Source organism: Columba livia, chromosome 3 (assembly GCF_036013475.1).
Source record: "Columba livia isolate bColLiv1 breed racing homer chromosome 3, bColLiv1.pat.W.v2, whole genome shotgun sequence".
NCBI lineage: Eukaryota > Metazoa > Chordata > Aves > Columbiformes > Columbidae > Columba > Columba livia.
The window spans coordinates 97,115,858-97,141,961 of record NC_088604.1 but is presented as its reverse complement, the minus strand read 5'-3'; the positions used below and the strand labels follow the sequence as shown (position 1 = coordinate 97,141,961).

At 37.4% G+C, this 26,104-nt stretch overlaps 1 protein-coding gene across 2 annotated transcripts in view; it reads left to right on the top strand.

The window, feature by feature from the left end:
- PACC1 (proton activated chloride channel 1) overlaps window positions 1-26,104 on the top strand; it is an 89,644-nt gene that overhangs the window by 294 nt on the left and 63,246 nt on the right. Inside the window, exons 2-3 of one of the 2 annotated variants that reach the window (XM_065058403.1) lie at window positions 3,897-3,965; window positions 19,763-19,866. The gene's annotated coding sequence lies outside the window, so the exon portion shown is untranslated. The remainder of the gene's footprint in view (window positions 1-3,896; window positions 3,966-19,762; window positions 19,867-26,104) is intronic. The other variant, XM_065058408.1, reaches the window with a different exon arrangement.

Sequence of the window (26,104 nt, the reverse complement as noted above, 5' to 3'; positions counted from 1 at the left end):
TCTGCCTCAGAGTCACGGGGGTCAGCAGCTCCAGCTGAATTTGTAGCTCTTGAAACAAGGAGAGGCTTCTGTGTGCGGTGCCATCGGTTTGGCTTTATTTGGCACCGGCAAGGGAGGCTGCATCTTTGTGTGACCTCCCTCTGCGGGGTCCTCTGTGGGAAAATAACTCCCTGGCGCTGAGAGCAAGGGCCAACAGCGAACCCCGGGGCTCTTGGCCCAGTGCCCTGCGCAGAAAAGCGGCGCGTTACCCGCGGGGATAGTTTCTACGCCCACTGGAACACGACATTCCCTGCAATTAATTATTACGTAAACATCACGTCGGGATGCCATTTATGTTACAGCGTTTTTATTAACTACAGCAATGACAGCAGTAGCTTATATCTAGAATCTTATAAGGATGCTGGTTCATTTCTGTTGCAGTTGCCAAGCCCATCACTGGGAAAGAACTGCCTGAGGATGTTCTGTAGCCTTTGTGGCTGTATAGTAACCCTGTGAAAGACCAAAGCTTGGGAGCATTTGAACTCCCCTGCAGGAGCTGGCCTTGGCTCTTTTGGCTTTTTTTTCAAAGAATGAGACCATCACATATTAAAAAAAAAAAAAAAAAAGTATCATAAGGATTGTGTGTTTCAAAAGGATTTGGGGCAAGCTTTTTAATAGTAATTTTTACCTGCATAGGACAATTCCACAGTTTACATCATGTGTCTGAGGAGACTAGACAACACCCTCAGACACATGGTGTGAACTGTGGGGTTGTCCTATGCAGGGACAAAAGTTGGACTTGATGATCCTTGTGGGATCCTCCCAACTCAGGACATCCTGTGATAGTAGTGTTTGGTAGACATGGCCTAACTACTTGTTATCGTAACTCTTTCAAAATCAGATATTATAAGCTGTTGGGTCCTTCCACATGTGGCTTTTTTGAGGAATTGTGCATAAAAGTCAGGAACTGTATGCCTGTCTCCCAAAGCTGTTGCTTTCTGTAGGTGGACCAGGCAGCAAATAGATCTTTAGCTTGGGATGGCATCTTCTCAGATTGATTGAAGTTGAGGAAAATGTGCTGGGTCATGAGAAACAGAACCTGGAACCACGTTATCAGCAAGAAGCTTCTGGTCCACTAGTGACTGTGAGCAGGAAAAAGTAAAAAAATTCACCAAGAGTTATGCAATAAGCACCATATAAAGGTCTCTATAAAAGAGCTAGAAAGTAGGTTAAGACTACCTGAAGGCAAAATTAGTGTCCCAACTTCTGTCCTCATGTGGCTGTTGTGTCCCCATCAGCACACACAAGCTCTTAAACTCATATCTTTTTTTGTATTTGAAAGATAAAGGGGTTGAACTAAATCTAGACCAGATCTTGGGAATATTTTAATTCCACCATTTAACCATGTAGTTAATTTGAGATTATTTTCAAGTGGTTTTTGATAGGCTTAGCTGAAGTCTGAAGTCAAGAATTGAAGAGAGTAGAGGTTCAGCCCTTCATGTGTGGCAATGCACTAGGAAAGGTAGTTGAATAGTTGTTACCAATCCTTCTTTTTCAGTCTTTCATTCTAATAAAGAAGCATATGCTTGAAGAGGCAGAGGTTGCATATACAATTTGAAGGGCTTTGTTGTGCAGTATGAACTTAAGCTAAATACTGCTGTCACAGAGGATTCCAAAGGAAGGTGGTATAGTTTGTGACGAGTGGCTGTGCCTTTTATGAGGTGAAATCTTACAGAGCAAGAGAGAAGTGGACAAGCTTTGAGGAATATAAGCTTTTCTCCTTCAGTGGTTTAAAAAAAAAAAAACAAACTGTACCAATTAATCCCTGCTGTTTCTAAAATCAGGATGATAAAGCCATGCTGTATCAAAAACTTAGATTACGCCATCAGTTTTTCTAGAAAGCTAATAGCTGCTGGTTCTTTATTAAGCTGTTTCTGGTTACATGCTGCTATGAACACTACCATTAGAATGGTGTTTGGACCAACGTACATGTAGTTGTACAGTTCATTGCTCTAAGTGCAACAAAACAGCCCCAGGTTACGCTGGCAGTTCTGGAGATAACATGGCATCTACTCCAAAGGGCGCATTTCCAACGCCTACCCCACCATTATAAGGGTGACTGGATGTTGACCGTGAAACAGTCTTCTGAATGAGCTACCAGAATATGATTGCAAAGCTGACTGTAGTTCTAAAAGAAAATCTACGCCTGTGATATACTACTCTATACTATAACCTCTATGGAAAACAGTTAAATAATCCTCTCAACCTGGAAAAAGTCCTCTGCTTTGAAATGAAGCTGTCCCAGAATTTTCCATTTGCCCTTCATAACTTTTGGGTGGTGTCCCATCAGAAACAACCTTCCTGGAAGTCAGTGAGTACCAAGCAGAATCAGGCTATGTGTGAGCCTTGGATAATAAATGCCTTCTACAGCAGAACTACTGTGATATATGGATCCTACTCATTTGCATCCCAGAATGTGACATACTTGCTCAATATAGTCAATGTCCTCACGGAAGTTACTGGTTTGAACCTGAACCGGGCATTAGAGCGACTCTCACAAGCTGAAGGACAGAAATGACCAGTCAGCAGCTGGAGAATATTTTCACAAAGCAATCCAAGTGGACAACAGAGTGCCTCCAAAACGCGAGCCCAGAGCTTAACTTGTTTAACTTGGATGGACACTTAAAAACTGTGGTTTCAATAGAAACATAAATTCAGTACTTAATTTTGTAATTATTCTTCCTGTCAGCCCTTTGCTTTCCCACAGGCAAAAATTAACAGCTGTTATTTAAATTCCATGATGATTAAGGCCCCTCCTTCGCTTCTAAGTGCCAATTACCCTTTTCTCTAAAAACATGTAGCTTTTTAACATAATCAGGGTATTTTAGTTCTTATGAGACTTACGAAGGTCCACGTTATTAACTATTTAGATCTTTTGGTACTATTTTAGAAAATACATTTTTTCTATTGCGTTCTATGTCCTTGCCTTCTGTGTCTGGAATCCATTTTCAGGGCAGATTAGGAAGGAGTTTCTGGTGGAAGTTAAGAAATAAATATGTATTCCCTGACTCAACAGGGCTCTTTGTTTTCCAGCAATAGAAATAAAGAGGATCTCTTTTGAGCCTGAGGGTAGAGGGAAAGGAGGAGTGGTGGTTCTTTGTCAATATGATGTGATTTAGTTCTGCCTGGAGGAGTTGTTGTTTTGTTGCTAAATTATAATTGCACTTTTCCTGTGGCTTTAGAGGAGATTTGGCTATGTTACAGTTCTGATTTGTGATTTTCTTCTTTCTTCTGTGAGATCTCTCCAAAAAGGTAGATGGGAGTTACATCTGTGACTTCAATGTGCTACTTTCTCTCCTTTGGAGTTGCAAAGATTTCCTTTTGGTATGAACCAGAGCTGAATGTCAAGTCAGTTCTTGCAGTCTGGCTTTTTCATTCTAGAGAAAACATGATACATTTTAAATGTTTTTGAAATATAATTTTCTCATTGGATCGTTAGGTTATGCAAGGTTGAGGATGGCAGTTACCCTTAAAGCTATTTACTACTGTGGTTGTGAATCTAATGAGGGAAGATGGGATTCAAGAAGGGACATGATAAAAGGTTTTTGTAGAAGTGAGTATCGTCTGGATGATGAAGGTATATGAGAAAATTGTTTAAAAAGAAGTTTACAAATCCCTCAGTATGTACAGTTCTGCTGTTACTTATGAACAGCCCTTGATCAAGTGTAGGCACCCAGTATCCTGTAGTTTTCTACTTCTTGGGAGTCTCCTATTTTTCTAGCAGCACCAAAGTCAAGAATTTGTGTCTTTTTGCAAAACTAAGAAGTTATTTTATTTTATTCCTTAGGTGATAACTTCCTTTCTCTGAGCAAGTACAAGCAGAACTATCAGTGATACTGAGCATTTTTTCTTTTCAGGTAGAAAAGGGTAGTTAAGATATGAGCAAGAAACTTAGGAAATGTAGAGTCTGCCGCAGGGTGTTTTAGGTAAGTCATTTAATGCTTTCTGACAAATATGGTTTGTTTCATACCTCACAGCAATGTGGTGAGCATAACATTTAGACTGTTAAACATATAAATAACTAAAATAAAGAGAAATTGTGCTTTAAAGGCTTTACCTGCTTCTTTTGACCTTTTACTGCTTTCTACAGAGCAGATACCACAGCATCCGTGTGAACTGAAACAATACATCTATGCATAGAATCTTCTGTAGTCTGATAGTCTCACAAAGCAATTTATTCCATCTGCGACATCTGTTATATTATTGAAATTTAAATAACATCCAAAAAGTCCCTTTTTTATTTCTGTCCTCAAATCTTGATAAGAGTTCAAAGCATTCAGCTCGAACAATTTTTAATAGTTACCAGTCAATTAAATAAACTCTAATTCATATCACAAGGTTCTCATAACTTTAAACTGTTTCACGAGTCTGTTAATTTCTAATTGACCTTTTGTCAACTGGTCCATTCACAAGTTAGTGCAGGACTGTTACCTGGTAGTGTTTGTCATGACAAAATGAATTACTAAATTTATGAACTTTTTGTTATTGCTGCCGCTGTTTACCAACAGTGTAACTGGAAAGTTTACATTGAATGTGACTCACAAAGTTCAGAAATAGATTAAGTCTGATTGCTGTGTTCTCCATTCTAATCCTTCCTGCCCTTGCCACCCTCCCCACCCCCAAATCAAAGTTTCCAAGACTGTGAAGTCAAAATGTTTCACATAAATCTTCTTGATGCAGCTCAGGCTCTTTGAAACCTCAGTTCTCTTCTGTTTATTTCTTCCAAAGCTTCCTGTCACTTCCTCTGTATCCATTGGGTGTTTTGTTTGTTTGCTCTGGCATTATATTTGCCTTTATCTAGGACTGCCAGTGGTATGAAACTCTGGTTTTCAACTGTTATTAAAAAACTGTGGGTAACCTTATTAATAAAGTTCACAAAGAAACAGCTGTAGTATACTGTAAATCACAATGGGAAATGTATTTTACAAAGCAGGAACAGTTGTGTAAAGAAGTTTAAAAAAAATGTTTTCCCCAAGGGCTCCTGTTTTTATAACTGTTTAGGTTCATACATTCTTTGGAACTTGTCTTTTTCTTTGGAATGCCTTTCTGAATGTGAGAAGTTGAAAATGGACTCAATAGGTCATGACTACCATTACGAAACTTTCATAAACAACAGGGCACTGTGTACTGGGGAACATTTATCTTAAGTGAGCACAATGCTTAGAAGACATCCTTAATCTGTTGCTTATTCAGTTGAATGCACAGCAGAAGCAAAACCGTGCATGAACACGTGTATCAAGGCAATATATTTAGACATTTATCAGCAGAAATGCACTATACAATTTACACTGAGAGAATTGTTGCTTTGTGAGAATTAAGTCTTTCATTTCTTTGACTTTTCTGCATGTTTGAATCTCAAAATAGTTTTTATTGAATGGTTCTGAGATTGGTATCTTCTTTCTGCCCTACATTTAAAAGTAATGCAAATAAGATAAAGCTGTTTTCCAAGTGGGGTGTTATCCTGTCCCTGGTGAGCTCAGTGCCAGTTGTGCTGACTGAGGTGATCCAGGACTGGGTGTGGAGGTTTTCAGATGGGGGAGTTTGCTGGTTCTTTGTTTCTTTTCTCGATATGGTTTGATGTGTGACCGAAAGCCACAGGTTTGGCTGCTAAAACACAGAACCTACACAATTTTAAAAGTGGACATGATTTAAAAATTTGTTTGATTCCCTTTTAGTAACTACTTTTAAGATCGTGACCATGTACTGATTTTGTTTGTAATCTACTGCTTTCTCCCCAGTACCAGGTGTGTAAATTGTATTTCTGGTCATTGATATACACTCAATCTCAGATAACTTCTTATATCTGTGTTGTTGTAAGCAGTGCCTTCCAAGGCTTTCTAATTAGCTTTTGTCTAATTTAGCATACTTTCTGGAAGAGAGAGATTTCCCAGAAAAGCTTGGTTCCTTCCTCCCAGTAAAATCACTATCTTTTTAAAATGCATTTCAGAGGTACAACATGCTGAATTATAAGTTGATTCTTTTAAAGCTTTTAAATTTGATTGATGTTACAAATAATGATTTTTTTTAAGAATTGAGTTGCATACTGCTTGAATGTTATTCAGGACTCTGCTGAAAACTTATTTAGTTTTTCTCTTAAACAATCATTGTTTTATTCACATTTTAGAAAAATGAATTGCACTAAGTCATCATGGTAGTTTATGTCCTGAAAGACCTTTGTAATCTGGAAAAATAACAATTTTTAATCTTTGCACTATACCAAACACGGTACTTAAAAACAAGTCTGGTGTTACGTTAACTTCTGTAATTTGGATTGCTTTTAATAACTGTGATTACAGTGTAGTAGCCTGCCTGCCTCCTGGGCAGTTATGCCATCTTTAATGCAATCTTTGTAACGGCTTGAAAAGGCAAATAATGAAATCCGGGTTTTATTCTTTTGCTACTTCATAACTGCTGTAGAGTTGTCTTGTTTCATGATGGCTGTTCTGCTTAAATGTGAAGTTATTTAGCTCTGAAAAGAACCAGTCTTCAGCTGTTGAAAATAGGAGTGCATCTGTAATATTGGTTAATGATGCTTTTTTATGCTTGTTGTCAGTTCTTTGAAAAATACAATTTCAAATCTAAAAAGGCATGTGCTTGTTTATTTAATAATCCCGTAGAATATATTCCTGTGTCACTGAGATCAGTGATAATGGGATGAGGTGAGAATTGATGATTAAAAGCAAGGTTTTTAAGTTCATAGAAAGTTTTATCACTAGTGTATAATATTCTGCACCCAATAAAGTAGAAATTATCACTTATTTCAGGAGGAATCAGAGTGAGGCTGATTTTGCTGACAAGGTCTGTTTTCACTCAGAGTTGGAATAGGAGGATTATCTGTTGACATATGTATTTAAACCAAATTGGTGTGAATATAAACCAGATGTTTCTTGGGAATATATTTTATAGTACATTTGAACTATAAAACAAGGTGACATGTTTTTTAATAAGTATTTTTGATTTTGCATTGAGGAAATGTGGATTCTAGGAAATGTGGATTCTAAGATACAGTACTTGAAGTTTTTGGAAATTCTTGTCCAGTTAAAATAGCAATCTTGTACAATATAAAGTGCTGCAATGAAAAGCTGGATACAAAATGCATCTGTAGAAGAGAAAATAAATCTTGTGGAAGTAAAACACATAAGTATTATTTTTAAATAATTTTCGGCAATCATTTTAAAGACTAGGTTAAATCTCGATTTCCATGTCCCTTCTCACTGAGCACCTGAGAGACTCTCAGCAAGTAGCTGATGATGCCTAATGAAGAATGTAGTACTGAAAAACATGTAAGTGTTGTTTAGCTGCATTCACAACACCTAAATGCATTGAGTCAGGGGACCTTATTGTTACCAAAATTCCACCGTGCTGTCCATCCTCTTCCTATAAGCCCTTCAAGAGTGACAGTGGAAATAATGTATGTCCCCAGTCTTACAGTCTCTCCTCCTGCCTGCTTCACGAGGCCGAGGAATAGGTGGCACAGTGTTTTGGAGCTAATCCCCTCCGTACAAACATGGGCTAGCTGTACCCATAGACATAGATCTGGAGGAGAATCATCTAGATATTGGAGTGTGTTAGCGCCATTGGCGTTGTTTTGTACTATTTCTAGTAACAGGAGTAAGAGAAGTTACTTGGAGTTCTTTTTACTTTTCCCCCCCCTCACTTAATGTTTCTCAAAGATGAGCTTGGCAGTTGCTGGTTTATCATAGTGCTCAGGCATTTTTAACAAACATTGTGATGATGCTCTTATTAAAAATAAGACCTACAATATGGACAATTAATTACTATACACTGTCCCTTTACTGTGCTCTTGATTCATTCAGTGACAGGAGTTTTGCTGTTAATATTGTTGGGAAGATGATTCTCTAATGGTCTTTGCCTGGTTTTGCTAAATACTTATATCCGTAAAAGAGCATTTATTTCTTACAGAATTGGATTATAAGTTTATAACAATGCAATAAATTAAAGGAGAGCAGTTGCACAGAGGAAGAAACATTTTTCTACCCCTTCTTCACAGCCTCCTCTTGTTTTCATGGTATGATACAATACGTAGAGGATATGCTGAAAGGCACTTATGTCTTTTTTTGGTATCTTTGGATACCTTTTCTCCAAAGCTTGGTGGTTTATGAAGAAGTCTTATACCATCTGACACTGGAGATGACCTGAAGTTTTGCGTGGTATGCTGGCAGTTGAGTTAGTGAAGCATTGTATCACATTCAAGTATGACAGCATGTCCTTCCTGCTTGTATGTGCTTTCTGAGAACTTCCATTTTAGGATGTTGAGTATTAGTTCACTTTCTGATAACTGACGTTCTGATAATACAGGGTATGAGTTGCACATAATGTTTCGCTGTGTACAGATGTGTGCAGACTGGAACCAGCTTTTCAGAGATCAGATGGGTCCCTTTCTGAAATACACTATGGATAGCTATGCCATCTAGTCGTGCACATGCAGAGCTGCCCAAGTTGTGAATGAGCTTGTGGCAGCTGTATGTCATGGCATAGTAGCTAGTTTGGGTCTTTGGTGTGGCACAGTACTGTTGTGATTAGTTGGGTTCCTGTTGTAACTATGGCCGAGACGATATACATGCCCATATTGCATAGTATAATTTTACGTTTAACATTTCTGAAACGGGGAAGTTCTGCTTTTGAAGAGGATGGAGGCAAAGAACACATTGTACCTTATGCTTACACTATTGCATTAAGATAAATTTGGCAAGAACATAAACTGGCCATAAAAGTGTAATAATAACTTGACCCTGTACCCTGAACTATAGACATGTAAAATGTAATACAAATATGCAGTTAGGCATTTACATGCTTCTATAGCTTTGTCGATATAGGTCAGCTACACAAAGGATATGTGCATTTAGCAAATACTTGAGGCTGCTTTTCATTTAGGTGTTGGGTTTGGTTTTTTTTCCCCTCTCTGCTTGGTGACATTAACCCCTTGTAGAAGGGCAAGAGCATCTTAAATAACATCAGTTTGGTGAATAAGCCATTGGCATTAGCAGATGCACTAACAAATACAGGTCTCCAACAGTGACAAGGGTTTTTAGCATTGTTTGCAAAGCCTGGGTACATAAACTCTAACCATCATGAAGCTGAAACAGCTGCCAGATTTACTAGTAGTTGACTTTATTTGTGAGTGCACAGAAGCCTGGGAATCTGACTGTTTACAGGCAATATGTCAGTTTGGGAACTTCAGTCATCCTTATTTAACATGTACCTAAGGGTTCAATATCAAGTCTTTCAGGGTTGGGTTGATTTTGCATCATGGCTTGTTTGATCCAAATGCTGTTGAAAGCAGCATGAGTTTCTCTATTGATCTTGATGAGTTGATCACTGTATGACATAACAAATGTGTGTTGATTAATTCTCTGCAGTTCCTAATATGCACCCACAGATGATGGAGGACCATTTGTGGCCATTGTCAGTGTTAGTCATTTTCCAGGAATATCTCCTGTTTGTTTTCAGGCTGAAACCTCCAATCCTACACAGTATTACAAATAAACCATGTAAACAAAAAGTTCTTGGAATAGTGAGAGCAGTATTTTCTAAACTTGGAACTTTCCCAAAATCATGCTCACAGATCCATGTGACATGTTACAAAAGTTGCTGATTTCATTGTTTGGTTTTTGAACATGACTTTCAACTTGTAGACAGCTGAAGGTTGCTGCAGCCTGTAAGCAGAAGGGCACAAAGGACAGGGTGTTGCATAGTGAAATGTAACTGTGACTCAGCTTTTGCTGAAAGTAACACTCATTTCATTTCTTCTACTTCCTTCTGATTATCAAGAAATGCCGTACAGCACTGAAGTAAAGGAACACTGCCCATTTAAAGAATATTTTCAAAACTTACTAGAAATAGTGAACTGCAGAAAAGTAAAGCAGTAACTAGCAGTGTTCCTTTCTTAGCTGTGAAATTTGTGGGAAGTACTCATGCTGCAGTGCTATTTCTAATTTTAGGAGCAAAATGTCTATCACTGCTTGTACGTACATGTCGTAAAACACTGGAAAATGTGAAAACTTTTTGTTAAGATATCTCCTAATGTAATTCAGCTTTGCTATAAAGATATTGGGCTGTGGTAGGAGCACAAGTGTTTTGGGAAGACCTAAGCAAAGTTCTGCTGATAGCATCTACGTTTTCCATGCTTGGTATGTGTCTGTGTTGGACATCAGAGATGGAAAAATTAGTAGTATCAGGACAGGATGGGTACTGTTCTCATTAAGAGATTTCTTACCTTTCTTTGATTTGGATGAGAACTGGTGCTCTTGCATTCCTTGAACAATTCTCTGTAATGTAAACAGCATCGTATTAAATAGGTAGGTTTGTGTGAATAGTCTTCTTCAAGCTTGTCTCTAATTTATGTTACTGTGGACCATAGTTTCTACTCTGCCCCTTGTACCACAAGTATTCCAAAGGTTCCATGGGAGCAGCCCCCACACTTCAGAGTGGAGGTAAGCATAGCATATGTTTGTTTATAAAAAGACTTCAGAAGTTACCAGAGGTACACTAACACCTGAGTCTTTGTCACATCATCCGTTTCTCACAAGAGGAATTCCTGGTCAAGACTCACAGGATTATATAGATTGGAAAGGATTTTTGGAGATGATCTCATTCAAACCACTGCTGAAAGCATGGCCTACTTAGATTCGTTTGCTCAAGGCCTTGTCCGGTCAGGTTTTGAGCATTTCCAAGGATAGAAATTCTGTATCTTCTTTCAGTAACTTGTTCCAAGATTTGACTGCCTTCATGGTGAATAATTTCTTAATATCTAATCAAAATTTCCCTTGTTGCAACTTGTGTCCATTGCCTCATCTAATGCAGTCCTTTCACTGCGTGTTTGAGAAGAGTTTAAGTTTGTATTCTCTACACCCTTCTATTAGGTCACGGAAAATAGCGATAGGACTCCTCCTGGCCTTCTCAAAGCTTCTCAAAGTTTCTCTCAAGACTGCTGCTTTAGTGCTCTTTAACTCTCCTCTGTAAGGTTGAAGGTACATGTCTTGTGTTTGGACAGAAGAAGGTTTGTTCTGTCTCCAAGCTATTTTTCTAAGGTTCCCAGAGCAGTAGCTGAAGGATCACTAAAAAGCCTCAAGACAGGAAAATATATTGGAATATCTCAGATAAAAGTGTCTGACCTTTACAATGGGGAACAAGAAAAACAGCGAAAGCTTGATGCTTTCCACAAACAGGACTGGTCCTGTTTTCGTTACAAGACAAAATGACATAACAAAATTGCTTGAAACTCTAAACAGCCACCCATCTACCTCCCTTTTGTTTATCTCTAGGGCCTTTCTGATGCCACCCCTGCTAGAGATTTATGTGACACTATTAGCTCTATGGAAGAAAATGGTTTTCTTACTTCTGTTGTCTCCTTTGTTATGTATTGAAGTATTCTTCTCATTACTGAGAACTTTAGCATGTTTAATAGTTCTTACCTGCATATTCTTTTCCCACCTTTTATTCCAGTGCCACTACAGATTGATGTGTAGGTTAGAAACCTCTAATGTCATCTTTATTTGAGGCATGTACCCACATTGTCTTTGCAATCTCTACTGGTGATAGAAGCAACATCAGACGGGCAACACCATCCTATTTTTACTCTTTATATAGCCTCCCCTGTGCCAGTAAAGTGCTTACGCCCACAGCTGAATTCCAGATCTGCTAGAAACGCTGCATAAGGTAGATCCAGCAGAAGTTCTTCCCTTCCTTTCAGCTGGATATGTGTTTTCCTGAGGCAGGGGGAAAAGAACAGATAAGATAAAAGGCTGGAGATTAGTTTGTGCTCTGGAGAATTGCTGTTACAGGTACCTCTCCCCTGCTACAGGACAAGGGTGGCTGCTGGGGGCTGAAGTTCTGCCACTCCAGGCCCCCAGTGCATACCATATTCAGACCATGTCTCCAGGGAAAGGAATGCATCAAAATGGGGTCTTTGGGCATTATTCCTTACTCTGTGTCAGTGAGAAAGATCGCATCCTTCACTGCTACTTCATAGGGAAACTTCATGCTCTTCTCTGCCCAGGAACACTTACTTTCAGCTCTCTCTAGTAGCAACTGACCGCTTCACACCAGCTCAGTCTCACAATCAACTTGCTGAGCTGAATCCAAAACAACTTAAAAAGTAGAAGAGCTGCTGCTTTGAGAAGCTTCTGCTGGAGACTGACACTTGCTACCCTGGTTTTCCTCCCATGTGCATGATACCCAGTTTGTGAACTGCTAATCTAGACTGCTGGTCTGGATACATTCAAGAAATTTATTTCCATGGCAGAGAATAAATAGGCTATAGAGCTAGAGACAGGTCCCTGGAACTTGTAGCAGTAGTCCTCTTTGCCATGGCCTCACCTGGGTTGTACCTGTTCCTTCTAATAGATGGTCCTGCTCTACTCATTTTTTGTTAAATTTTGGTCATCTCTTCCATTATCTCCAAGGCAATTGTGTGTCATTTGTGCAGGGTTACCTTCCATATGTCAGCAAGTGTTGTGCAAGGTAGAGTTTAGAAAAGTTACCATCGTGTAGTCTGCTCATAGTGTTTTCCCATCATTACAGCATGAAATCCTGAGACAGGTTTTGCTACATCAGATGACCGTCAATAGTTGCTAAAGGGTTGTGGGTGTTTCAATGCTTCAGAATGGCTTGATGGCCAGTCTTCAGTCCCTGGTGTTAGGTAAGGCCAAGTCCATGTGGCAGTGGTCTGATTGCTATGGAAGACCTTGTTAACTCTTAGTAACTTTAACCTAATGTACTTATCATTAGTACCAGGGCGTTTTTTGTTGGTTTTGTTTGTTTGTTTTTGTTTTGTTTTGTCTTTTTCTACAAGGGCAAAGACCTTTGAGGTTTTTTCATTGATATTATTTATCTTCCATTTTCATGACTGAGCTTCATAGGCATCTAGGAGAGGAAAGATTTAGAGTCTCGATTGTTTGTCTAACCCTCTGTGTTATTCTAAATGGAAGCCTTGGCATTATCCTGTTTATTCTACCTGTAGAAAAAATTTATATCTGCCTATCCATAGATATTTTCTAACAATTATGTGCTGGATAGTATTCTCTTATTGAGGAGCTAAAGTGTCAGCTTGTTGTAACTTTTTAAATTATTTTACTATTACATTACTTGGATTACCTTACAATTTCTAAATAGTACAGGCAATATAGTAGGGAAGTCAACCTTTTTGGTAATTCTGCAAACTAATTAATTGGTCACCCATTTGTATGATTGCAAAGCACCATCACTTTGAGGACTGATGCAGACTTGATAATGTTGTGCCATGTCTGTTTAGACTGTGATTCTCAGGATCTATGAAGTATGTTTTGAAAATCATATAAAGAAGAATTGTAAACACAAGCAAAGTTTTTTGTTTTTTGTTTTTTGTTTTTTTTTTTTTTAGAATTGCCTGTTCTGTGAGGTGCATTCTGCCTTTGCTTCCATTTCACTGCATGTATCCATCAGTAATTTCACATGATGGAATGGACAACAGGTCAGAGTGGGATCTGCTGTGGTCAAAAGCACAAAGAAGTGCTCATTCCACTCGGTGCCAAGAAAATCTGGTTCTAGTGCCCAGGAGATGCCTCAACCAAGAGTGGAAGAGATGTATCTACTCTGAGAACAAGACATGAAAATGTTAGTAACCGTTTTTTCCCTTCTATGTAGAACACATCCCTAGCCATATAGTATTTCTCACAATGGAAATTATTGCTGTCTTTGAGAGTTGTGTACAGATAAAAGTCACTATGAGGAACCATTACATTGCTTTTTAAATATAAATGTGTATGTGTTTGGGGGGATGGGCTACTTTTTCTGTAGTAGTGATACTTATTATCTCTCTGATTCATGATGTTGTCTTCCAGCCTAGAAGAATAAATGTATTGAAGTAGACTGTAGAGTGTATTTTTGTTCTGTGCAGTAATGTTGCTTTATTTCTTCATAAAAGGCAATTAGATAACAAATCACATCTTAGATCTTAGTGACATCTCTCCTCACAGATTCAGTTTTTAGAAGGAAAATTTTCTGATGGAACTTCTTTAGTTGTCTTAGACATTTGTGTTTTTCTTTATTAAAGTCTCATTTTCTACCTGAGAAAAAATAAATTAGTAATAACTGCAACAGAGGAAAAGTATTTTTTTGTCTAACATGTCAGCATGATCGTGTACTGCTTCTACATTTAAGGGCCGTTTTTTGGTCTGCCCTACCCTGTGTGCAGATATTGGGCGACAAGTGAGCAAAAAGGTCTGTACGCTGGTTCTCTGATCTCCTCGTAGCCACTCCAGCATCCTGGCCCCTGCACACAGCCTCTGTTCTCAAACAGAGGTATTTCCAGGGGAAGGAACAGTCAGAACACCTTTGTGTACAGATAGCCAGCTCTCTTGTAATAATCACTTGTGCTCCTAGTTGTATGTGGCCCTGACCCTCACTGAGGAAGGTGCAACCCACCTCCTTTACATCATTGTGCCACTGCAGGCACAGGGATGAAACTGAGTTGATGTGGACCATGTGTAAGTATTCAGAGAAACCACACAGTAAGGACAGCCACCGTGAACTTGTTGTCTCCAGACACTGGGATTTTTATTTTTTTTCTGCTGTGTAATTCACATCCTCAAGTTCGCTTAAACAGGCACCACAGTGCAAAGTGATGTGTGAGATAATGGATAATGTGTCCGTACAAGAAATCCACTCATTTCTTGTGTGCTAGGGTGAATTCAGGTGCGTATTTCCTGGATTCTTTTATTACAGTGGATTTTGCTACTCTCTGAATAATTAATGGATTGTTTCTTCTGGAGACATGGGAGTAATTGTGAACATATATGAAACACTTGTAGCATATAAACATTTTAAGCAAGTATCCACACTATGAAGTGGTGGTGTGAGCAACTGATGAGTTGTGTAAATTGGCATTTACCTGTCCTTTAATTTTCCAGGGTCATATCAAGCTAGGTTTTTCTTTTTGTTTGTTTGTTGGTTTGGTTTGTTTTTTTTTTTAGGCTACAGATAAGACTTACATTAAGGTCAGTATTTAACTTGTAACTTGAGCTAAGATTACAGCAAAACTGAATCTAATATCAAATTTCAAAGAAGCCTGCAGGAGTGGCTCTTAGATCAAAAAGTAATAGTTGATCTGACGTGCCAGTGTCGTTCATGTATGGGCCTTTTGAAGAATAAAAGTATTCATTCCTATAAACACAAAGGCAAGACCTAGGGCAGTGAGGGCACTTATCATCCCAGCATGAACTCTGAATTAAAGACTACAAGGAAGCATAGTTATACATTTGATTTGCTAATCTTGTGTGCGGATTCAAGCTGTGTTGCTATTGCAAAGCCTTCCATTCCATTGAGCTTCTGACTGCCCCAAACAGGCCATTTTGCTGGCCATTGCTGAGCTCTTTGCTGCCCCACCTAGATTGCTGTAAGTATCCCAGAAAATTATTCTAAAGCTAGAACAGGCATGTCTAGATTATTCTGCGGCCAATGTTATGACTGCATTTTTAATTACTGTGAGTTAACATAATTTTTTCCTTTATGAGGACACCTCTTGGAGACACTTCTCTTTCTCTTTGATTTTATTGTTTCTGTTGGTATAAGATAAAAGCCACTCAGACTAAAGGAGTACAGAAGTTCTTTTTCCTATGGAAAAAAAATATATGCCAGTGTGAACACATCTTACATGGAAAAAAAAAAGGCAGTTGCACTTCACACTTTTCAAACTCTAAGCCATGACGTACACTAGAGGCTTTAAAGTAACTTTAAACAGGACCTTATGATGCATAAATCTCGGGTAATTGAGGACTTTTTAAAAACAAATATTGTGTTATAGAATTATTTTTACACATATTCAGATTTAGTTATGTTGATCAACTATAGCTAGCTATGTAGATGTTTTGTGGCAGAGAAGTGACAAAGCAAACAATATAGAATGTTAAACGGATATGGGCCATATTGAATTAATCTTCAGTATTTGACTTGAATTCATAAAGGTTTTAGTTAAATCCTTAAATTCATTCATTCTCAACAGGTAAGAATTAGAACATTACTATTAACAGTAGGAAAAATGGCTTGCTAGAATACTACATGACCTGAAGTTTTCTCATCTAAATATAATTTAACCTAAGCATACTTATCAGTGGCTCAAAAAAAGTTTTATGTTGAATAAAACTACATACTCAAAAATCACTTGACTGAGATACAATGTGTTTCGTGAACAGCGAATTTAAGACAATATGAACAAACACCAAAACAATTGTTAATTGAGAGCAGTAGTTCTGCTTTTTAAGAATGCTGTTTGGGAGCTGGTGATATCCTGGATTTCCATTAGTTTCCCATATGAAAGTGATCTTTTCCCTTCATGGCTGCACATCTATATCCATTGCTGCCTTCATGAATCTTTGTTCACCTCTTGGCTGCGTACGCCGGGAGGTCCTGTTGGCATAAGTGGAATATAATTATGTTCTGGAAAAACAGGATTTCTAGATTCTTGTTTGTTCCCTGTATTGGATGTGCAGAGCCTGTTCTTTTATTGCTCTGAAAGCTGAGCAGACATTGTACTGAAATATTAATCCTCTATAGATAACTGTTCCTCCTAGGTCAGCAGGAATATTCATGGAAGGGCTCGATACAGTTGTGCATTTCCATTTTCAGTTACGGTTGAAATGGCCGTATCTTCTACTTGATAATATTAATTTTTCACATTAAATCAAGCAATTTGGTTCCATTTGGTGTTATCAGTTTAAATATTTTTCTTAATGCAATTCCATATACGTTATTTGTAATTATAAAGTATAGTTAATTAATGAAGTACATTTCAAAATACATACAGAACTGTTCAGGATAACCATCCATTAACACATCATGCGTGCCCACCCTAATCTACAATCTTATCTCTTCTGCCAAGTTTTTCACTAAGTAACGTCAAACTTGCTATATTTTGCATAGTAAGTTGTTTGCTTTTAATGCATAAAATGTGGCTAGCTATGTTTTAATGTATAGATGGATGTGACTCGTCATATGATGGGGATATCAGTGGGCATGCTGCTGTTAGAATAGTATCACTCTGTTGTGTATGATAGATACAATATCTGTATTGAAGATAGGTTGGGTACAAATTCCAGATTGTGATCTCTACATTTCAATGTGTATATATCTATATGTCTATATACCTATACCTATATCTATATCAGTATACCTTGACATACAAAGCACTGTATCCAAATACATTCTTTGCCAAGCTGGTGTTCTAGATGAGCACAAATCATACAGTTTGGTAACAAGTAATTTATGCGTATGTATGAATACATCTAAAAATACCATTTATGTCTAACTTACTGCTATTCCAATGGATTTTATATTTTTGCCTTTTATATGGGTTGTAAATTAGATTAATTTCTCTATTTTAATATTTTCTCTATGACTTTCTAGTCAAGAGTTCTATCAAGCAGAAAAAGAAACCAAGAGAAGTTATTAAAACCTACCTGGCACAGATAATGTATTTAGATTTCCTTGTAGTGGATGTTTCCCCGTATTGTCACATGCAAATGAAACCTTTTTAAACCTGATTGTTTGAATTGCAGAACATATTGCAAAAACAACAGTCATTTTCAGTAAATCTTTAGTTTTCAATCTCGTGTACTAGTAAAACTGCTTGGAAAGAAACTAAGTATTGGGATTTTGTGTGACTCACTCTGGTAGGTAATTCTTAATCTCTGAAGAACATACAGTCTGCAGTCCTTGGAAGGTCTGTACACTGTTGATTGTATAGGAGGTATTTGAATTTCTTAATGTATTACCAAACACTTGGTTAGTAAATAATGCGTTACCTAAGTGAACTTTGCTTACAGAGAAATTCCGAGCTAGATATAGTATACCACAGACTTAAGTGAGAACACGTTTTGTTTTTCTCATATCTGTGATCTGGAATGACAGCATAGGAGGGAGTTACACTGTGCCAGCAGCTCTTTGTAAAATCCAACCCCCCCCCACAAATACACAGAGTTTCATGTTTTGTTATGTACTCTGTATGTGAACAAGGCTCATCCAGCTTGCAAATCTTTTAAGAAGAAGTTACTATTATTACTGATGTGGATGTCTAGAAAATGTGTGCTAACTATTGTATACAACCATGCAGAGTACATATTTTTGATGTTGAAATAGTATGGAGTTAATTAAATTGCATGATCTTGCAGCAAGACTAGCAAAAATGTAGTTATTCACAGGCAGGGTTGTGAATTATTTTGGTTGGATTTTGGCATTACATTTGGTGAAGTAAATTTTGTTTCGTGAAGCAGAAAGTCTGGTTTTGAGAAGAGATATGCCTTGGATTTTGTAAACTTGTTCACAGTATTTCCTTTCACTACCAATCATTCTTATACCACGTGTTCTAAACTAAGCAGTCCAGATTCCAGATGAATGTTGATGTCTACAGTACAAACATCTGTTTTATCATGTTTTAGTTTTGGTGAGTTATTTCTTCTCTTCAACTCTGTTGTCTATGAAAAAATTATCCATCTTGGAATTGATCAGTTCCCATTATCCCCAGTTACTCTGGCTTTAGCACAGTGCTGCACCATATAAGATTCAATGTAGTTATTGTTTTAAACCAGGCCTTGCTCTGTTAATAGTGTTTAAAGTCCTTACTGATCATTAAAGAAACATTTTAGGGTTTTAATAGGTAAATGTACTAAATAAGTTCTCGTAACTTTCTTTACCTAATTTAACCTTTATATATGTTTTTTTTCTATGTTTTTGCCTATCTGAGTTATTTCTACTCCTCCTATAATCTTATTTGAAAGCTGTAGAAACCTTTGCTAAACTTCTTATAGTGTGACTTTCTTCATAGAAGTCACATCTCACATTTAGTTGCTTATCTCATTGGGCTTACTTGCTTAAATGCTCTGCTGTGTCAGGGTTTAAGAATTTAATCCTTTACAACACTTAAGTATTGCATCACATATATGAAGATTAAAAAAAGCCAGTGGCCAGGCTGGAGAATGCTAGGAACCCAATTTTTGTGTTAATCTGATTAGAACCAGATTTTTTTTCTGTCTTGAGTATTTATCAGGAAGGTTATCATTATACAGGCTTTCCAAAAGATTTCCTTGTTACAATGAGCTTGCTGCCAGGCCTCTAACAAAAAAAATCAGGAAATGTCTTCAGCCAAATTTATTAATTAAACAGAATGATATCAGTGATACTGGCTGAGCAAAATAAAGTCTAATAATCAAGACATTAACATTTCTCTGACTACAACGCCTTAATTTTTAATGAAGCCATGTTGTTTATTCCAAAGCTTCAAGGAATGTCCTCAATATCAATTTGAAATTTCCAACTGATTGTGATTATATGTGAAACATTTGGTTTCTGTTAAGTCTATTTGATTTTGCTAGAGCATTTTTAGGTGGTCAAGCAAAGAAAGTCAGAAGCCCTCACTTAGAACAGAAGAATAGTGTGGTTCAGGGAAATGCAATCATGAAAGGCAAGGGAAGTTTTAATTGGTGAAGTGGATGGAATTAGGATAGGTGACATCAAGATTCTGGTAGGATTTTTTTTTGTTGTCAGAAAATACAATTCTTCAAATGCAAAATATTTTCCTAGAATTAAAAGAATTCTTATCTAGTTGAGAAGCAGGTGAGTTGCTCCATTTTTATCTCTGTTTTCCAGCCGAGCAAGTAAGATCCTGAGGGAAGCACGGAAATATACAGTCATTTCATTTACTAAATGCAACTATTATCTCTTTGTTTTCAAGGCCTCCTTGTGCAGGAAGCTTTGAGATCTGAAGATCAACATTCACCACTTTACATGTCCCATACTGAAAAATACTCCACACATGAAGTCTTGTAACATCTTGCGGTAAGACCCTTGGAATCCATTTAGACATTGCTCCATATGCAGGGTTTCGTTTTGCCACTGTACGGTGGAAAGAACTATTGCCATCAGATAAGCTCTGTTTGGATTGGGAAGGCACTTAGAAATACATATAGCTGCTTGCAGTTTAATAAAAAATTGTGGAACTCTACACCTTGTGAAGCAAAGTTCTGCCTTTTTCTTTTTCTTCTCTCTAACACAAAGGCTTTGTGTGAACTGGTTTACTAGTAAGTCAGTTATATAAGACATGTTTCATATGTCACGTTATTGTTCACTGTTGGAAATGATCTGCTTCTGACTTGTTGGGTGAAATTAATAGCATTGTTGAAAAATGTAGACTGCTTCTGGCTTCATTATAATAGGCTTGTATGACCATGATTGTGATGACACCTACAGTTTATTATCAATCTCCAGCAACTAAAGCAAGGAATTCTGAGGCTTGGTAAACTGGAAAATTAAATTGACCTTTCTTGGTCCTTCTAGATGTAACTAGTTTGTCTTTCACACATCTACGACTTCTTAGGGGTGGCTTATAATTATATGGAGTTTTAAAGGCAGAGCATTATGTAATTCCATCCTCTATCAACATTTCACAGTATGGTAATAATACACAGGGTACTGTTGGAAAACTTAGAGTAAATTAACAGCACAATTACTCCTTAATGTGTATGTTTCCAGGGATTAAAAATAACAAATAACAGTCTGTCGGCCTCATGCTTAAAATAGATGCATGGTGCATATGGCTCATATGCACTGCTATGGCTCACCCAGTTTTTATCACTGTGCTTTGATTTTTATCGCATTTTGTGAGTCAGGGTCCATTAGCTTCAATAAAAACCTGGATTAGAAGCATCCACTGACTGTATCTGTGTTCTAGGAATTGGTATTAAAAATTCAGTATTTGGGATTCATGCTTTGAGGAAGATGTAGTGGAATGCTGTGCTACAGAGGTGTCTTTTGGAAAGAAGTCATTTGTGGTAAAGATTCTTGTAAAGGTTGTTAACCTCTGTATCCTTAAACTATATTTATATAACTTCCTAAATAATTTCTGCAATTTCGGTTGGAATATATTCCCTGACTAAATCAATTCTGTTAACACAGCTGTTACCTTTTGCCCCATAGAGCCCACCTTTCAGTTATGGCTGAAGTAATCTCTTGGTAACTTCTAAAATAGCTCCACTGGTTAAAATTTTTCATGTATGTGTGTTTGAATATTAATTAGATTGTTAGGCTTATTAACATTGTTACTACTGCATTTTGTGGAGATGTAGGCTGTCATCTGGAAAGTCTATATGTTGGCTTACAATCTTGCCTAAGTTGTTATTAGCTTGACAGCCATTTCATTGGAATTCGGAGTTAATTTGTTGCATTCACCTACTGTTGCTAAAATGTTTGATTCTGTAATGTAAATGCACTGGAAGGCTATGATAGATGCATGATTTTCTATTAGAAATATTTAAATTTCAGTCTTTTTTAAAAAAAATGAATGCATGTTAATGCAACTGGGGATATATAATCATACCTTGTTCTATTTCATTTTATCTTGACAGTGCTTATATATTTTCTTCCTCATCAGTCTCAGTTTCTCCATCAGAAAGCATGTTCACATTTGAAAAGCTTTTCATGAGCAACTTGCATCTTTTTTCAGAATACTGATATCTTACCCAGAACTTGTCTGGGAGCTCCAGAGAACAGTAGTGTGCGAACTAAGGCAGCATGTTACAGTTTAAATCTTACTGAAGTCCATGTTCCTCACTGAAGAACACTGTCATGATGAAGTATTTTGAGGTTAGTGTGGAACGTGAAGGCTGATTTTTCTGACAAATACCAGGTCCAGATTTGGACAGTGAATCTGCCTCACAGAAAACTGGGTCAGCTCACCTTGTCTGTCTCTTTGCTGTTATCACAACTGGGGCATAAGAGATTAGGGACTGATTTTTATCCTGCAAAATATGATGAAGTAGATCATATGATTTATGCTAATGTCACTTTGCTTCTCCAAATATGTGTGCTTTGGTGGACGGACTTGAGAGAACAACATTTGAAGTTTCCCAAGCCAACAACATAATAAAAAAGGAGGCACTTCAGTTTTCTAAAGCTCAAATTATCTTTATAAGAACAAATTCCAAACTCTGAATCACTGAATTTTGAGTAATAAGTGTCACACTGGCATTTTGTACTGCCTGTAGTGAGATGAACCCACAACTTACAGCATTAGCTACATCTACGTGTCCTGTATTTTATCTAAATCTACCTGTCCTGGCAGTGTCTTGTCGTGCATCTTTTTTCACATAGGAAAGGAAGTCAGGCTTAATTTTTTATACTCTAGGTAGGCTGCTTGTCCTTTCACAGGCATATTGGATAGCAGGCAGCTCTGTTGGGTTTGCCATGGATGGTGTTTCTAGGAGGTGTAATATCAGTGGGATTGGAAGATGTTCACCACCTTGCCTCAGGCAACAGTGAGGCAGTTGCGTTATGTCGATGTGCACTGTGCGTGTCACTTTTCCATATCCCTGATCAAAATTTGGTACTTTAGCCAGAATAATTTTTAAGCTGCATAAATAAGACCATTTCTGCAGTGTGCATTTTTAAGTTATTATCTAATGGACCGTAATTTGGCCTTTGCTAGGCCTTTTTATTTTAATGGTTGCAGATGTTAATGGGATGTCTTGTGTTCAGATTTTAATGCAACCTTTATATGGCTGCAGAAAATAGCTTAGTGATGCAACCTTTATACTAGTAAGCCTGAGGATCCCTGGAAGTATAGGCTGGTTGCAGTATATTAAGGCTCTTCCTCACTCAGAGCCACTAAAGGCATAACCTTTTTTATGTTTGCATGCAAATAACCAAGTGTTGTTAGAGTTTCACTATTCCCAACTTCCTCCCCCCAGGCCTTGTTATGATGTCCTATTGAGCTGAAATAAGAACCCGTGTCCCTCTCCTGGGCTCTGTTCCAGCAGTGCTTAGGTACTGGGGAACAGATGCTTCTTTTTCATACTGTCTGCTGTTTGCTTGCAGTTCCTGCCCAGTTCCTTTAAATCACAGCACTGAGATGCCAGCAATCCAAGTACCAGAGATTCTGTTTCAGAAATCTGATTTGGCAGTTTTCTGTTATTTGACTGGAACTTTTAAGGACACCTTAATTTTATGAATTTTGGCTTTCTGTAAAATACTTCCTATGCTGTAAATGAAGATGTATCATCTCAGAATCGAGAGTCACATGTTTAATTGCAAATGACTTGAACTTACTGCATTTTGGTGTAATTCCGTGATGTCCTCACCCAAAAACCAGCACATGATTATTTGTAAGCTTGCCACATCTAGGAGGAAATTTGATAAGGCTTCCAGAATCTGCGTTGTAAGGCCAGTAATTGCTGTGATCCAATAAGGGAGCCCTCTGTGGTGGCATCACTCGAGAGAGTAAGCGTGGTGTGACTGCTGCTGGCTTCTCGAATCACGCTGTCTAATGAAAGATTAATGAGGAGATGATGCTTTGTAACAAAGATGTAATACTGCCACCAGGTCACAAGTTTTATTCGAACCAATCAATATAATTCATTCTCCTAAAGGTAGCTAATGATAGCACGCTTATGAGAAATGACAAGGCCTGCAATCTAAACCAGCCTGCTCATTTTTACTGTGTCAGCTTCACAGAAACAGTATTCATTTTATAATGTCATCTAAACCTTGGAAAGAAATAAGAGTTTACATTCTGAAGTAAAATGCTAAGAAAACTTTAAAAAAAAAGTTGAAACTCAAGAAAACGGAACTAACAGAATCCTTATATTAAGAATAAATTAGAATTAAAACTCAATGAGACATAAGGGGTGGGAAAGGAAAAAGTCTCATATTCTCAGTTAATAGTATCTGAAAGGCAAAAGAGAGTTTGATCTGACCTTAGGATTTAAGGATCAGGTGTTCAGTAATGTCTGTGATTTTAATCCTAGGAGTGTTTTCTCCTCACTTGCCTATATGAAAGGTGGGCGTCAAGTCCTCACGTATGTCAAATTGACCCGTCTGAGAAAAGAGGGAAAGAAACTGGACCATCATTCTTCTTCTCTTCTTGTACTAACAGAGGGCCAGATAATTTTCTGATGTAATCTAGATGAGGCTCTTTTTTTTTTTTTTTAATTATACCAGCTATATTAATTACAAGTATAGGACAGAGAGGAGGGTACATGTTCAAGTATTTCCCTCAGAGGTAATCCTATGAGACACTGAACAATCTGAGAATTAGAGGGCAGAATGAGGAAACACAAAGGCAAGATTTTTTTTTTAACTTCTCGCTAAAACCTTTGAGCGAGATTTTGCATTCTTGCTTCTAAGTAATATTGTGGTGTGAAAGTGTTGGCATTGAGTTACTATAGCTACACAAGGAATAAGATACTGTAAAATGTGAATGATGGAGCTTGACTTTGGAGCTCTTGATAATGAGACAAGTTTTCAAGCTGCAAAGTGGGAACTCCCTACTTTTATCCTAAAAAAAACCCAACAAACCAAACCAAACCAAAACAAAAACACCCCCAGCAACAACAACAAAAAACAACCAACCAAACAAAAACCAAAACCCACAACCGTTCAAATTCTCTAATGAAAGATTCTGATTTTCATAGCAAAGTAGTATTGCTGCCCTCTGGGTATATATAGGACCATAGTGGCCTGGCTCCAGTCACCTCTTAGGTACAAAATATTTTTTAAAATCATGACAATTTATTTCCTAAATGAAAACAGTATTTGGTTAACATTTAGGATACTTGCCTGTGTGGTACTTTCTATCTAGGTCAGTAACATACACTTTGTAAATTTTAGCATTATATTCTTAATACCTGGAAAAATTTAAGTTGCCACCAAAAATGTCAATTTGTTATCAAATGTCAAAACATCAATACCAGATCTAGAAAACACATTCAAAGCCGGGAGAATTTTGATGCTGACATCATTTTCCAGGAGCACAGGTGCATGAAACCCTCCCTTGCAGTGAGTAAGCAGTCTATTTGGTGAGTAAGCCACTTCTAAAGCACTGAATAGCAGTTCTAATAGCAATTTCAAACTCATATTTTGCCACTTCTACACAGTTGTAAGAAAGATGTATATTGTCATTAGATGACATTTCTTAATGTTTAGCTTTCTAGTTTTCATTATACAGTAGGGGTGAGAACAAATTAATCACCCCTACCTGCAATTTGAGGATCTCTGCTTCAGTCAGTGAGGCAATATCTCTTTTATTTAATTTCTTCCCCTCTGTATGGATTGCGATGTCATTCCAGACTGCACTGTGATCAATTGCTGTCGTGTTTCTTGGATCAGCTTGGATTTCTCATATTTTCTATTTCCATTTCATTTTTTTCAATTCCAGTAAGTGCTTTGAAGTTTTAAATGTTTAAATAAGGACTTCTTTCCCATAAAGCTTGGAATTTGCCAGGTTCCCTTCCTAGAAGAAGAGTATGGTCTAATGGTCAACACATGCTTTGGGAGAAGGACACTGCTGTGTTCTTATCCCAGTTGATTTACTTTTGTGGCCTTACATCTCTAAACTACCTACCAGGAGAGCCAGGAGGATTAACTGAGTGGGCAAAATGCCATGTAATGCTTAACATTATGCCTGACTTAAGAATACTGTACATTTAATGTCAGTCTTGGAAACAAAGTCTGTGATGTTAGTGGGGGAAATATTTTTTTTCAGTGATCTTGCCTGAAGAATGACAATAAGATTCCTGATTCCCGCCATATGAAATCATAATTGCACAGACTTTTTTTCATGATGAAATCAAACTCTATAATTTTTGTTTCTCCTTGGTAACTGATAATTCTGCTAAAATTTCCTGTAACTCTTAGAGAATAACAGAAGTTTTTCTCTATTTGTGAGGATCCATGTTGAAATGTTCAGAGTTGTTGCCATCCATCGTCCTGGAATAGAAGAGATATCCACAAGAAAAATATGCTAAAGCTGATGTCTGGAGAAACAAAGTAGTACATAATGCTGGTCATTTAAAATCATAATTATTTATGATTACAGGATGATGTAAATGAAACATTCAAAGTAGTGAATTTTGTCAGCTTGTTAATAGTTTGATTAGACTTTTATAACATTTTATCTATATCTTTAGCATTTGTCTTATTTTTATTACTGTGTGACATGGAGCTCAAGTCAGACTTTTCTGTAACTGGTCTATTTTGATCTCATTTTTCTTGAATATAAGTGACAAGACCTTACATGTAATAT